The 16,596-nt window shown below is 37.2% G+C and overlaps 2 gene segments (V, D, J or C); one reads left to right on the top strand and one right to left on the bottom strand.

The window, feature by feature from the left end:
- LOC306864845 (Ig kappa chain V-III region MOPC 63-like) overlaps positions 1-16,596 on the top strand; it is a 684,433-nt gene that overhangs the window by 220,800 nt on the left and 447,037 nt on the right.
- The window catches only part of LOC306864846 (Ig kappa chain V region K29-213-like), a 764,502-nt gene that overhangs the window by 218,837 nt on the left and 529,069 nt on the right, over positions 1-16,596 (bottom strand).

Genomic DNA, 16,596 nt, shown 5'->3' on the forward strand with positions numbered 1-16,596 from the left:
GCGCTGGCTGTTGTGTGAACACGCTCAGGACAGTTGGACAGTGCGGTGGATCAGAGGTAAAAAAAGATGTTCAGTTTCTTGCACAGACCGATCGTTTCGTGTCTTTAGACCTCAATGTATTGTTACAAGCCGCAGGGTTTAATTTGGTTTTGTCTGTGTATGTTTTTTTTCTCTTAAAGCCGTGAGTCCCATTGACTGACATTATATGACTGACAGACTGCAACGGTTTGAGTTAAAAATCTACGTTTGTATTCTGCTGAAGAAGCAAAGTCACCTACATCTTGGATGCCCTTGGGGTAAGCAGAAAAACATAAAATTTTCATTTTTAGGTGAACTATCCCTTTAACTCTGCTTCACGAAGCTTTGAAACATTTGCAAATCCTTTGTTTTGAATCAGTAGTATTGAACTCACCGAGGACAAAACATCCAGATGTTACTGCAAAAACATCTACTATAATACCATGAATCAGTTGTGATTTAAAAGTAGTGTGATAAACAATGAGGTCAAAACACATGGTACTTTTGAGTGACCATCAACTGAGAAATATACTTATTGCAAGGATAATGGTGTAGTTTTAACATCCACCAGCCTAACTTGGATTTGACTTGGATTTTACATTGCTGCTTTCTGAAAATATTTTTTTAATTATTTGATGCATGGAAATGTATATTTCATGTATAAATGTATATGTGCATGTTACATTAATGTGTACATGTATGCATTTGAATGTTAACATTGAAAACTGTATATTTAGTTTGTACTACAAGTTTCTATCTTGTTTTGCTTCATTTGCTGTAATATTAATACATTTTGGAATAAAAAAAAACCCTGAGAATGCAACATTGCTTTGTTATGAATTGCATTCAGACACATTTCAGAACACAATGCATAAAATCAAGTTTGTGTAACTAGAAGCGTTTACTTCATGTTCTCGCATCAATGTTTGTTTGTTTAATCTTTTAAAATGTATTTATTCTTTTTTATATTTATTTGCATTTTTCAGTTATTTGATGCATGGATATATTTAAATGTACATGAATGTATGTACAAGATTTGGTTAATCAGTCTTAGCACTGAAAATTGTACATTTAGCTCGTAATGCAAGTTTCTATCTAGTTTTGCCTCATTTGTTGTATATTGACACATTTTGGAATTTAAAAAAATATGCAACTGCATTGTTATCATGATTTGCATTCAGATACATTTCAGATCACGATGCATGAAATCAAGTTTGCATAGCTTCATGTTCTTGCGTAGAGCAGTGTCCAGACCTTCGCATAAAGTTTCTCCTCATATCCTGACTGTGAGACGCTCGCTGCACCTGTTCAAGATTTGTAGTGAAATGTTCTAGTATGTGTGTGTGTGTGTGTCTCTTTCAATATCCAGACTGGATATTTCACATGAGAGCAGGAAGATGACCTCTGACCTTTGATCTCTGTGGAGTTCGTGTTTCTGTTGAGTCCCTCAGGTTCTCACGGCCCCTGCAGGTGAACATCATTTCAAACACATTCCAGGATCCTGCACCTGCAGCGGCGTGGAGCGTGTGTGTGTGTGCACGTGTCACTCAGCAGGCCGTGATAACGACACAAAGCCTCTTTGGATCCGACTGCTCGCTCCGACACCAGTCACAGAGGAGATGATGAAAATTCCGTCACAACATCTTCTCTTTTCAGCCTCTCCTTCTGTTTTCATCCGACACCGAGAAAAACGGAATAATGAGAAAAATACAATTGGGATAACGTACAGGATTTTGGACAGCCATCTGACACGCTCCAGAAATGTTAATTCTAGCAGAACATCAGAAACATTCCAAAGGAATATAGGGAACATTTTACTGGAAATACACTGTCTTCACCTCAACATTTTCCACCAAAACATCAAACATCATTGGAAAACTGCCTTTATTCCATTTGAGAATTACCACATTGAATGTAAAGCAAAACTTAGTGCTCTCAGTGAGACATACTCTATGGTTTGATTACTTTGTTAATGCTAACGTTTTCATATAAAGCAAATGATTATTCCTACAGACCAACTAAAACCTTTAAATAAAATGCTTTGCATTTTTATATGCAAACAATGATATAAATTAAAATTAAAATCACCATAATGATAGATAATTAAAAAAATTGTTTAAATATGTTTATTTGTCTATAGAAATTAGGACATAACATAAAGTTATAATGTTTTATATAAAATAATTTAGATAAATTTATATAAATAATAGTTTTATATCAAATTAATTGTTATTCCAATAGGCTTAACCCAAACCTTTAAAGAAAAAGTTTATCACTCTTACATGAAAACAACTAATGAATAAAACTAAAAATAATAAATAAATAATAATGAAAATTAATTTTTCCAACAGACTAAATTACACAGAAAAATTGCAAGTAACACATTGAAACATGACATCTTGTAGTACAAAGATTGAAATTACAAAAAAAAAAATAACTACTTTATAACAATCTTTCAATTAAGAATGTCCATGGGTGTTCCTAAAAGGCTTTAGTTAACTTTTGAAGGCATTTTGCTCCCCTAACTAACACACACACACACACACACACACTGGGTGGGCTAGACAATGAAGTCAGTGTGTGTGAGAGTGCATCTTTGATCACTGTCTGTGTGTGTGTGTGTGTGTGTGTGTGTGTGCATGTTTATGTGGTTTATGAGGACACAAATTTGTATAATGACATGGGTATGACAGAGGTATTACAATATGAAGGTGGTTTATGAGGACACTGCCTATGTCCCCGTAATTCAAAAGGCTTAAAAAACATACTAAATGGTGTTTTTTTGAAAATCTAAAAATGCACAAAGTCTCCTGTGAGGGCTAAGTTTAGGTGTAGGGTTGGTGTAGGGCAATAGCACACACAGTTTGTTCAGTATAAAAACCATTACGCCTATGGAGAGTCCCCATAAACCACAAAAACCAACATGAGTGTGTGTGTGTGTGTGTGTGTGTGTGTGTGTGTGTGTGTGTGTGGTGTGTGGTGTGTGGTGTGTGTGTGTGTGTGTGTGTGTGTGTGTGTGTGTGTGTGTGTGTGTCTGGCAGACTTGCCTATTTTCTTGGCAAAGGAAATGAGGAGCTAAAAATTGATTTCATGCTGCAGAAAGAGTGCTGTAGAGAAAGCTGAGAGCGGGAGAGAGCCACCTGACCGCGTGATGGATGGTGTGTATGTAGACAATGCCTCGCACATACGCGCTCGGGGTTTGAACGAGCTGTCTGCCGCTCTTAAAGCCTTTTGTTGCGCTTCTTCTGTCTGTCCTTCAGATTGTCCAGATTGTTTTCCCATAGCACCGATGAAGCTCCGCCTCCTGAGCGCCATGGAGACGCGGCTTTGCATCCTCAGAAGACTCTGCACGCGAGGATGGAGCTTTGTGAGCGCATGAGAACGCGCACAGCAAAATAATCCACAAATCATCAAACATACACGTTCTTGGCGTTATTATAACTAACAAATCAGTGCGTGCCATTCTACAGAAAAAAAAAGAAAAAGGTTGTCTTCACAATCATTACTCAAAAACTCTTATTCCACTTCTGACATCACCTTCATATAGAAACACTTCTCACCATCCGGATGAATAAAACTAAATTCTGTCCTAAATTCTTTTTTATTTTGCAAGAAAACTGGGTTGCAACCCTCACAATTAAAGGGGCTGTATGTATTTTTTTGATTGTACTAAAGTATAAAAATACCATGTCTGCAGATATTTAGGAAACATTCTAACATTAGAAGTTCACATATTGTTTCTCTGAAAAGCAACACTACAGCCTATTCTATCTTCTGTGTCAGAATGTCTGTTTTTGTTTTGGTCTGTGTGACTCCTCCCACTGCCAATTTAACCAATAGTTGGGAAGTCAGCAAAAGTGGGACACGTTTTTGGTAAACTGTGATTTAAATACAAATACATAAATTCTACAACACAATTTATGCTTTACACAAATTCTCTTGTATCCCCCAGTAAGTTTTTGAAAGAATATTGTTGTTTTAAACATACAGAGATTCAAAAATGTTAAGTACACCCCCCCCCCCCCTCCCTCCCTTTGGGCTTTTTCAGGTAAATTGGGACACACATTTTTATATAGTCCGTTCTTTTTTTTTCTTTTTTTTGCAGTAGAAAAATCTTCAGAATTTAAAAGAATGACTTTATAAAAATAGACATGCAGTTCCGGTTGCTAGAGTGTTGCTAGGGTATTCTGTGTGGTTGCGAGGAAGTTGCTAGAGTGTTGCTATGCAGTTGATTATGGCATTTCTATGTGGTATCTAGGGTGTTCTGGGTGGTTTATAGGCAGTTGGTTTTGCTAGAGTGTTAATATGTGGTTGTTAAGGTATTCTGGGTGGTTGCTAGGGAGTTCTGGGTTATTGTTGCTATGTAGTGCTAAGGTGCTCAGAGGTTGTTAGGGTGTTCTGGGTGGTTGCTAGGCAGTTGCTAGAGCAGGTCTGTGTTGCTATGTGGTTGGTAGGATAGTCAGGGTGGTTGCTAGGGTGTTGCTATGCAGCTGCTAAGATGCTCAGAGGTTGTTCTAGGTCATTTTTAAAACAGCTGTGGTTACTACAGCTTTGCTATGCAGTTGTTAGTGTGTTCTAGTTTCTGAGACACTGCAGATAGATGGGTGGAATGCAACATGAAATACATAAAAACAGACCAAAGTTGACCCGTAATCAGAGTCTCTTCGGCTTTGTTTCATATCTTGGCTCTCGTGTGTTCATTCTTCTTGGCAGAATGAAAAACTCTCCATCAGGTTGGGAGGAAGCTTAAGTTATTCTGCAGATGCTCAGTTGGACTGAACTCTGCGCCGGGACATTAATCTTTCGGTTTGGAGTCACTCTCGCATCAGTTTTATGGTATGTTATGGGTCATTGTTGAAATGATTGTCATGTTGAAAGATCATCTCAGTCTCACGGACAGCATGTTACAGTGCCACTCATTTTTCCTTCTGTCCTTATGAGTTTTCCAGCACTCCCACCGGGCCTGCTGCGGTCGGCGAATGCCAAACATCGTGATAAATCACAATCAAATCTGGCCTTATCGCAGCATAGAATCTTCCTCTGAACTGTCCATAGAGTGTTTTGCGTGCATTTGGGCCGAACACCGGCTGAGATGTGATACGAGTCTGTTTGAACAAATTCCTTCAAACGTGCTGAGCAAATTGAAAAAAGAAGAAATGGAAGGTTCTGAAATTGCCAAGTAAAATCCCAGACGCTGTGGGGGTGAGGCAAGCAGAACACACGAGGAAACCTCCAACATAACAAAGCACTTCAAAGTCGCACACAACACACAGCGCATCTCTGAGAAACACACACACACCATATAAAAAGACTTGCTTTAATTCGAAGCACCTGCGGGCTGTTTAATCGCTCACTGCGAGACTCTCTATTTTACCAGTATGAAGCATGTACATTATATTTGATTTTTAAGGAATACTTGCGATATGATTTGCGATATGCACTCCGAAGTTCCAATCTGAAAAGATTTGTGAACCTGCTATGAAGTTCTGATCTAAATCATGATTCACATACCATCATTTCAGATCAGGACTTCGGAACATGTAGGCTATCACGAATCTTTCAATTTGCGAACTGATTCAAGAACCCAATACAAAGTTCCGATCTAAATCAAATGATTCGCAATACATGTTCCGAAGTCCTGATCTAAATCAAATGATTCAGGATACATGCTTTGAAGTCTCGATCTGAAAGAAATTATTCGTTTCACGATCCGATTGAAGCGATTCGAAACAGTTTGCGACGCAATGGTTTAACTGATTCTGGGTTTTGAAAAGCTGCTTATAAAGAGCTCAGAGATTAATCAATATTATAAACTGAGATTTAAAGCAAAACTATATATGAAGTAGAATATGAAGCAAGCATGAATGTGTGTTCATTTTGTCTGATCGAAAGCCAGAACAAACATGAAAATGGTAAGTAAAATTGCTCCACTTGTGATGGCATTCAAACTACACGTGCGAGACATGGGAGAAGCACCCGGCTGCAGCCTGCAGATTGAGGCGGGGCTGCACCTGGGGCGGGGCTGCACGTGTCGCCCCGCCCACAATACTTCTCATTGGTTAGTGGCGTCAAGTCATTACGTCGATTCTAGCGGTTTTTCATTTACGTTCTTCTTGGATGCATGGTGAGTACAGGCGAGCTACGTCTCTTGTCTAATTTGTTTAATTACAATATTTAATTCTGAAGTGCCGTTTAGTGTGTTGTTAAAAGGAAATGTAAAGTAGTTTCAAAATAAAATCGCATAACTTTACTCACTCAGCCATGTCACGCAAGGTGTAAAGGTCTGCTTTTAAATAACCAGGTCTGCGTTTCCCAAAAGCATGGCATAATGCTGCCTTCACGTTCTATCGGAAATTTAATAATTCTCACTATTGAAGTTGTAATTACGAGCTCATCCCATTAAGGTTTTGGAATGGGAGGGCGTTCATGTGCAATATTTACGAGAGCACTTGAAGGCAGCATTAGAAAGTTAGTGTGTGGTTTTAGTGGGATTATGAATTTGATATAGTGTTCCCAAAATAAGCCCCTTAAAAATAAATACAGTGGCAAAACTGAACCAGCAGAAGTAATATAGGACAAGTTCATATTAACAATGGCTATACAAATTTATTGTTTTTCTGTGAATAAAATGATTAAATGTTAATTTAGATATTATTATAATAATATCTAAATAATATCTAATACTGATTCTCTGTATTTCCTTCTGTTTGCAGATCCTTGTCATTGTCATCCCCACCCCTCCATCTCTCCTCTTTTTTTGTTGTTCCTCAATTTATAACCCAAAGGCTCTTTTAAGAGCCATTACCCCTTGCAAAAATGCACAAAACGGTGTTAAGCAAGGGGGAATGTGAGCAGTATTTAAAAAGCTCCACTAGTGAGTGCCCATTCTGCAGTTACTCCAGTATGCCAGAACTGATGTATTATCACATCAAAAATCACTTTCAGTGGGCAGTTCAACATCATGGTGAGTTTAACTATCTTTTGCTCATCTCACTTTATTTAAAGTATAATATGGTGCTGAACCAGCCAGCAATGCACTGTGCATGCTTCGGATTTAATTGCTTGTGAATTTGTAGAAGAATATTTAATTTTAAGGTTCAGGTAAATTTAATTTTCTGCATTGCGCGCATTGACCATGGGTCTTTGTTGCTGAAATCACAAAAAAATGTGCTTGCACATGGATGGTGCTGATGAAAATTCTGTCTTGCGACTGTCCACTGTCCAGAGCAAAATGCAAACAAGTGAAGGTTAAATTTAGGCAATTTTCAACAAACTTATTTTCTTTTGTTTGCCCTTTCAGATTTCACCATTTTAAAATGTCGGGCAAAGTCTCACTTTCACTGCTGCTATTGTTCAGCGACTGTAATAACTCGGGCAAATTTGCTGAAGCACATTGCCACCCATGCTTCACCACCAACCCAGCCTTGGTCTTCCTCGGCCCAGCAGACGCCGCCTCAGTCCTCCTCGGTCCAGCAGATGCCGCAGACGCAGCCCCAGTCTTCCTCGGTCCAGCAGACGCAGCCTCAGTCCTCCTCGGTCCAGCAGACGCAGCCTCAGTCCTCCTTGGTCCAGCAGACGCAGCCTCAGTCCTCCTTGGTCCAGCAGAGGCCGCCTCAGTCCTCCTCGGTCCAGCAGAGGCCGCCTCAGTCCTCCTCGGTCCAGCAGACGCAGCCTCAGTCCTCCTCGGTCCAGCAGAGGCCGCCTCAGTCCTCCTCGGTCCAGCAGACGCAGCCCCAGTCTTCCTCGGTCCAGCAGACGCAGCCCCAGTCTTCCTCGGTCCAGCAGACGCAGCCCCAGTCTTCCTCGGTCCATAAGGCCTCATGAGTATAAGGTTGACTTTAAGTAATCTTGCTTCTTGCTTTTTCTAAAGCACTGGCATGGCTAACATAATCTTAGATGTGCATATGAAAGAGTTCTGTTTTGTGTGTGTTTTTGGATACAGGTGTTGTGAACTGGGGAAAATGGAGTGAAACATCAAAGGCTGAATTGCGGGTGCCTTTTGAAAATAAAGAGTGTAACACATGTAAAACCTTGTTCAAATCCTGCTCAGGTTTTAAAGGTAATGGGAAGCGTGGTTACCTGAGAGGATGCTACGACAGCATAGAGGACCCAGACTGCTGTTTCATGTGCCAGTAAAGTGTATAAAGAAGGAAGGTTTAATGATTAAAGGAGATTAAGTAATAAAGGAAGAAAGTGTGTAAAGGATGTTCATGTTTAACCAGACATTTATATGTACAAAAAGATGTGTTATATACAAATGTACAAATTTCACCTTTCTTTATCAGAATTAAACCGTTTCATACCTAAATAAATAATTGTCTTGGCATGTTATTCATATACAAACAATGCTGATATTTTTACCATAAGATTTTCATTATCAAGTAAATCCATAAATTATTAATTTGGTAACAATATGGTTCATTAGTTAACATGAACTAATAATGAACTGCACTTATACAGTTAACTAACATAAACAAACAATAAACTACTGTATTTTCAATAACTAATGTAAACGAAGATTAGTAAATACAATAACAATTGTATTGCTCATGGTTATAGTTCATGTTAGTTAATACATTACTGTTTAATGAATCTTATTGTAAAGTGTTACCATTAATTTTAATAACATCTTAAGGCATGACACTTGCTGAGAATATTTAACTTTTATTTAAATGTTAATAATACATGTAACAGTAAAGCATATACTGAAATTAAAATAAAAAACGACCATAAATAACTTGTAAGTGGTAAATGACCAATACACATGAATAGAAATAACTTAAACTTAAGTTGTAAATAAACTATATTTGTTGACATTGCGACTGCAATGAAGTCAAAAGCAGTAATTGGATTCTTGCTTGGAAATGTACATAAAATGAAATGTTTTCCAAAGATTAACAAATTTACAATGTATTGTTTAATACTATATAAATTTACCAGGTATAAGTAATTAACGGGTTCACAGGTTTGTTTTATATAATTATGTATTGCTACCAATTATGTTTCAACCGCATTTCCTGTTTACCGCGGCGTCGACGTCATTACTTTGCCACTAACCAATGAGAAGCATTGGGGGCGGGGCGACACGTGCAGCCCCGCCCCAGGTGCAGCCCCACCTCGATCTGCAGGCTGCAGCCGGGTGTACTTGAGACATGGTTTCAAGGGTTCTCGCGTCTCTTTCACTAAACGTGTTGAGGTGATTAGAGTGAACGCTGAGTCTCTCTTCACCAGCTAATGAGATACGCAAACTTGGGAATTGCTCTTAAGATGAGAGAGACTAAATTTCTAATTGTAGAAGCTCAGCGTTAGTGTGTGTGTGTGTGTGTGCGCTTTGGTAATCCTCAAGATGTGCTTTAATTGATACGTGTTGAAATAAAGGATGAAGTTTCCACTTTAAACCCAGTAACTTGAGAGAGAGAGAGAGAGAGAGGGCATAAGAGAAAGAGAGAGATTGGGTTAGTATGTGTGGAGGTTCTTGTACCACCAACCAAAAATAGTCTGTGTGTAATGACAGATCTTAAAGAAGAGACAACCGTGTTTAAGGGACATGTTCAACCAAAAATAAAGACTTGCGTTAATTGACCCTCAGGTCATCCAAGATGTAGCTGATTTTTTTATTTAAACAATAAAGAAGATTTTTAGCTGAAACTGTGGTCCTTGGTTCTTCTTGAAATGCAGTGGCTCTTGTCACTTTGAGAGATAAAAAAAGCATAGCTACAGACAACACAAAATGAATACCTGTACGCGGCTCCTGACGATATATTTATCCCTACTGAAGTGAAATAATCAGTGTGTTTAAGAAACTGAACATTATTTACAACTTTATTACCTGTAATCGAGACAAATGGTCCGGAGTGATGTCTGGTTTGTGAATGAATCATTCACCGGTTCTTTTTAGTGAACTGGATGAACCTGAAATGTCTGAATTTAGTTCAAGGCTCGAGCAGCACAGATCTACAAATTTCTCAATCAAAACTCACTTTTGGATGCCAGACTGGAAATGAGCCAAAATACTGGCATATCTGAACCTATGAGGAATGATTTGATTACCTGAACAAACTGATGAATCGATTATTTGAACCGATCTGTCCGAATGAACCAGTCCTTGGGGAAAAAATAAAAATCATATTTCCCTGTTTGCTGCAGCTCTGGATTATAGGTAATAATGTTGTAAATATGTTCAGTTTCTTGCACAGACTGTTCGTTTCACTTCATAAGAACTCAATATATCATCAGGAGCCACGATATTAATTTTGTATTGTCTGCATATGTGTGCTTTTTGTGACGGTAGCAGCTGACTTTTATGAACCACCAAGGACCACTGTTTCATCTAAAAACTCTTCTTTACTCTTCTACTGAAGAAAAACAGTCATCTTGGATACCACAAGAGTGAGTAAATGAACAGCAAATTTCATTTTTGAGTAAACTGTCCCTTTAAGACATAAACCTTAAAAATACTTGAGTGGAAATTTGCTCCCGTCGTCTTCATTCTACAGAGCTTTGTGTTCTTTTTCAACTCCAGCAAACTCAGGCTAATGAATTTTACTGAGATGATGTTACAGCACTTTGAGGGGCTATTTCACCTTAAATGCTTGGCTTTTAGCAGACGCTTTGTATCTTAAATGACCTACAGTACGCTAATTGCAGGTTCTGTCCCTCAGGAGCAGCCTGGAGTTAAATGTCCTGCTGAAGGGTACAATGGTGACAGAGAGCGATTGTAATCTATGTTACTTTCCAGGTCCTGGGTCGCCCCTGTATACTTGGACGTGAAACCGCAACCTTTGTGTTTGCAGCCCAGATCCTGAACTTGGCACACATATACTGTACACTCTTCAAAAGAAAGGCTCCAAGTAGATTTGCATTTCCTCAAGGAAATAGCTGTGCATGCAGGGTAGAAAAAGAACAGTGTTCAAATTTGAGGTTTTAGGCTTTGGTTTTGTGCAAATCAAATGACAGCATCAGAGCAACCCCTGGCCTGAAACATGCTCAAGTAAATGAATGCAAATGTGTTGCAAAACTGGTCAAAAATGCACTGCGTACTTGTATAAGGCATGTTTCTGAACTGTCAAGATGACACTCAACATGCATCTTGTTTTCTGTTCAAAAGGAAAAAGCCTCAGTTCAGTGTCCAAATAATGCAAGAAAATATACTAACCTCAATCCTGTAAAAAAAATAAGAATAAATAAACTAATATGATCAAATATATTCATATAAAATATACACTCTAAAAATAAATAATATAAAAATATATAAAAAATAAACATCATATAATATACATATTCTTAATGAGTATATTCCACTAAACAACAAAGATAAAACAAATATAAAATTTGCAGATTTTTTCCAATTTGTTTAAGGAATAAACAAGTGAAAAACTAGTGAAGTTAGATGTTGAAACTGCAAACTGGGGATAAATAATCATTTTCATTAAAAAACAGTATTGTTAAAAAAGAAAAACTGCAAGTGATTATAGGATGAAATTCAATTAAAGATCGACAACAAAGCATTAATATGTTCTGCAGTGGTTTTTCTGTAGTAAATGCTCATTGCTTTATTTCTTTAGATATTTTTACAAGTAAACAAGTAAAAAGGGACGGTAAAAACTAAATAATAATAATAATTTTTGCAGTCTCTATATTATATTTCGTCTTCTATAAAAAATATATTACAATTCTGATTAAAAAACAAGTGATACTCATTATTGCAGTGTGGAAATTATATTGCTTCTCCTCAAAAAAAATATATTTTAATATAATATTCTGATGAAAAAAACAAGTGAAAAAAAAAGACATTAGAAACTCATTATTGCAGTGTGGGAATTATATTTCTTCTTCTCTAAAAATATATTTTAAAAGAAAGATCTGATGCCATAAGAGACTCTTTTGAAGTTTTACAAAGAACTTTTTGTATTTATTTATAAAACCATCTATATTCTGGTGTTTAAAAAAAAAAAAACACAAGCCAAAACAATGATCTGAGCAATAATTAAACATTTTTATTTTCTAAATAAAATGTAGTAACTCAAGAACCGTATTCAGTCAAAATGGTTTTTGATTATACGACTGAATCTAAAGAGATCCTTTGAAGAACATTTATTTTTAAGAGTTTAGCATCCTTATGAAGCTTACAGATCCTTAATGAGCTCTTTTGAGTCATCATCAGCTGGTTGCTGAAACACACAGGAAGTGTCAGATGAGTTTCCTCTCTGCTGGTGTAAAGCCAGAGCGGTGTGTGTGTTTGTGTTGTATGAGCGCTCAGCCAAACTAAGCAGACTCATTCTCTAAGATCAACAGCACAAACACCTGAGAAAACACAGTAATAGCACCTAAATTCTCCAAACTCCCCGTACGCTCTTGTGTATAAATATTAAGAAATGTCAGTGTAATGCATACAGCCCGACAGAAACCTGCTAGTGTTTATATACATTTGAACCTGTATATGATTAAACTGCTTGCTCTGTGTGTGCATGTGCCAGAAGCGACTCGAGTCACAAACATGTCCCTACTGCACCTTCAACATGAAAACTATTACAAACCTGGCCAAATAATGTCTTAGATCTGTCATGGATTGATTTAAATAGACTCATCCAAACAATCATAAAGACAGTAGCATGAGCTGATCTTAAGTTTGAGATTATTTAACAGCGGCTCCTATTTGTTTTCTTCATCTTCATGCAGTGCAGTTCTTTCTAATTGACTCTGAACGGAATCTGCGAGCTTCATTTCTTTCTCACATGTGCTTTTTATTATTCTACATCTGCTTTGACCCAGCAAAGCATGTCGGAAAGTTACCAAAAATCACTCACTCTGGTTTTAGAGAACATACACATGCACAAACACACAAGCTCAGAGTTGTTCGTAGAATGTGAATCTATTCTTTCTTGTGGTTCTTTCGGCAGCTTTATATGATTCACTCACAGTTCTACTGGACTTTGGACTGCTTGGTTACGAAGGACAGAAATCATGTGAAAGCAAAGCTCTCGTACACCCATATATAAGTCAAATTCAGAACTAAACTGTGGATTTAAATTGAATTGGCCACCAGATGAATTGGAATGACAGGAAAAGGAATTTCCTGAATTGCAATACAACCAAATGCAACATAGGATGACTGCAGTGTCACTTTAAATAAAAGCATCTGCCAAATGCATGAACGTAAATATAAACTAAATATACATTTATTTCAAACTTCAATTTATCCAAAAGTTTAGTTCTGAATGCCACACAGATCTGTTGTTTATGTCTTTTGACACCTTTACACCATGTCCTAACCAGATGCGATGCTTTGTCTGTCAACACTAGACTCGACACCGCTATGCAACAAAAATCAATCAAAAAGTCACAGCCAATCAGAAGAGCGTGTGGGCGGAGCTCTTTCCACCATCGTACCACACTCGCAACCAAGTGGGTAAGTACATATTTTAATTAATAAATATTAAACCATTTTAACATTATTAAAAATACATAGTGAGTGATGTTCATGTTTGTTTCAATTTATTTTTAAAATCTGAGGTAAATTATCCATTGTCCTTTACAGTAATATTATAAAGGTCACGCAAAATGATGCTCAAACTCACTTTAGATACGTTTAAGTTATGGATAATGCACAGCTAGCCATGCATTATCCCACTTATACCATGGTCATTTGTCAGCATTGACAAGTTAAAGCTGTTGATGTTCGCAGCGCAATATTTGACTGGAAGGGTAAAAATGACGATTATTTTCGTCAGTTACAGCTAGCATTCTGCCTGCTTTAAATCAGACACAGAGATGAAATAGTTTGTTACGATCACATTTATTTGAATGAATTATAGCATTTATTTGAATTGACTTGAATTTAGTTATTTGAGGCTACCTGCTTCTGCACATCGCTCTAAACAAGCTGTACTTCAAAAACAGTGATTTGCTAAGGAAGATAATGTAGCGATCTAGTATCTAGGCCATTATTAATAGAAGTCACGGGGCAGTGTTGACAGCATGTTTGTGTGTGTGTGTGTGCATCAATTAAAGCAGTGCACTAATATAGAACGGTGATTAAAACAGCCCTATGCATTAAACGGTTTTACTGCATACCTGCCAGCCAATCAGAATCCAGTATCTAGACAGACCATGGTATAACATTAAATAAAGCACATAATCAGTACCTGAGATCATCACTGGCATACTTTATGTTCTTTCAACCGTTTCTAGAATCACCAGTCATTTGTTATGTATCTTCGTCGTGTCTGGTTAGGACTAGTGCTGTCAAGCGATTAATCGCATCCAAAATAAAACTTTACATGATGTATGTGTACTGTATATATTTATTATGTATATATAAATACACACCCATACAGTATATATTTTGTAATATTTATGCATTTATATGTTCATATTATTATATTTGATATTATATATAAATATATTTAATATATAAACATAGCATTTTTCTTAAATATATACATGCATGTGTTTGTATTTATATATACATAATAAATATACACAGTATACACATTTATTATGTAAGCAAAAACTTTTATTTTGGATGCGATTAATCGCGTTTGACAGCACTAGTTAGGACAAAAAAATAAATCCTGTATCATTATGTGCAGTGGATAAGACACATGCCTTTGGTGTGAGAGACCCGGGTTCGAATCCACTGTGAGACACCAATGTGTCCCTGAGCAAGACACTTAACCCCTAGTTGCTCCAGAGGCGTGCGACCTCTGACATATATAGCAATTGTAAGTCGCTTTGGATAAAAGCGTCAGCTAAATGAATAAATGTAAATGTAAATGTATTATTAATATAAAGAATTCATATAGTATTATTACTATACTGTTTACAATTAACATGGAAAAGACACCCTTTTTTGTGGTGTCACGTCGTGTATGGTTAGACAAGGTTTTAGACGTCAATTAAAGTGATACAGAACTAATTACAGCTGATAAACACCAGGGCAAAGTCGTACGTCAACTAATAATTTATTTGTATATTTGATTAATTCAGTGGTCATTGCAGTTACAGAGACAGCAAATAAAACAGATGATGAGAAGGAGAGAAACTCTCCCTGTACGTTAGAAGAAGAATATTCCTCTTGTGGAAACAAAGTTCATCAAACTGCACAATTACTCATGTACATGTCCATACACCCCCCCCACACACTTCACATTCAGACTAATGGAAGTAAATACACACAAATACTCATTCATACTCCGATATGTAAAAATATGCAGTTGTGTGCAAATGTCTGTGGCTGAACTCGACGTTCTCTGCTATATTTCTGCTCATTTTCGAGCTGTTTATTTGCTGCATTTCTTCAAAGCTAATTTCACACATGCTCAGTTGGGATGCCAATGCCAGACTGAATCACCCGGACATGAATTGTGGGTACAGTGCCCAAACTTTTGCACACAACTATAAAAACAAATACATTCGCACAAGCAGTCACAGCCAGAGCAACCTTCTGCACGTCTGCCGATTCCCTCCAGAAACACAATTCAGTCTTTCTCTAATTATTCATTTACTTAATGACATCAGGGTCATTAAAACCGGTAATCTGCGCCGCTCATGCGGTGGGAAAGCTTTCATATGTTTATAGTCTCTCATCCAAACCACTTCCAGGAGTAAAACAAAAATGGAAATGACATTTCCTTCGTCAAGGCATCTCTGCAAACTAGGCTACATTCAGGATGGCATACTAGTTTCTACTCTAGCATTTGGTATGCCTGTTTCTGTCAAAAACAATGTGTGAAACAGTATGCAACCATAAGCATTTAGTTTGCAAAGAGTAGGATGCTACATTCTCATATGCAAAGGCTGTCCTGTTGTCATCTCGGTTGTTTTGCACTTTTAACCCAAATTTTGTGCAGACTGTCTGTTGTATTAATTCCTGTGCATTTGTCACTGCAAATGGAAGGTCAAGTTGACTGCGTTGCATTGTGGGATACAGTGTTACACGCAGAACACTTGGCAGTGTTCAGAACGTAATATTATCACACTGCATGCTTACTGCTGATTTTTGCATGAAGTATGTGAAATAGTCTTTAGTATAGATGATGAATAATATTATAGTTCTCTAATAGTATTCCATTCCGTTCATATCCCTAGTCCAAGTATTTGAAAAGTACTTTTATTGTGTGGAAGTACCTAAAATGTGTATATACTGATTTATTTGTCCTGTCACTGGCACTCAGCGGGCACATTCTGAGGTCGGTGTGCATCATGGTGTGTGTGAGAGTTTACCATAGTGAATCTATGCATGCTTGTAAAAAGTATTAACATTTTAACACTACTTCGGTTAACTCTCCTGTTAGTTTGGCATAAAAAGACTAGTTACACAGAGACTATCAACATAAAATACTAAAATAATAAAAAATCCTGTTATCCTAACAATAAACATTCATTTATTCATTCATCTCTCTTTCAGAAAATGAGACTTATTTGTTGGGTGGAACCAGGCAGTAATTTCTTTTAAGCAGTAAAAGTGGGTTTACAGACAGGGGTTTAAAGACAGAGTAAAACAAACTTTTTGTACTGAAATTCATCTCAATGTGATCAGAGTGAGTATGAATTGATCTCTAGTTATTCCTTCACTGT

Source organism: Barbus barbus, assembly GCF_936440315.1.
Source record: "Barbus barbus genome assembly, chromosome: 46".
In the NCBI taxonomy this organism is placed as follows: domain Eukaryota; kingdom Metazoa; phylum Chordata; class Actinopteri; order Cypriniformes; family Cyprinidae; genus Barbus; species Barbus barbus.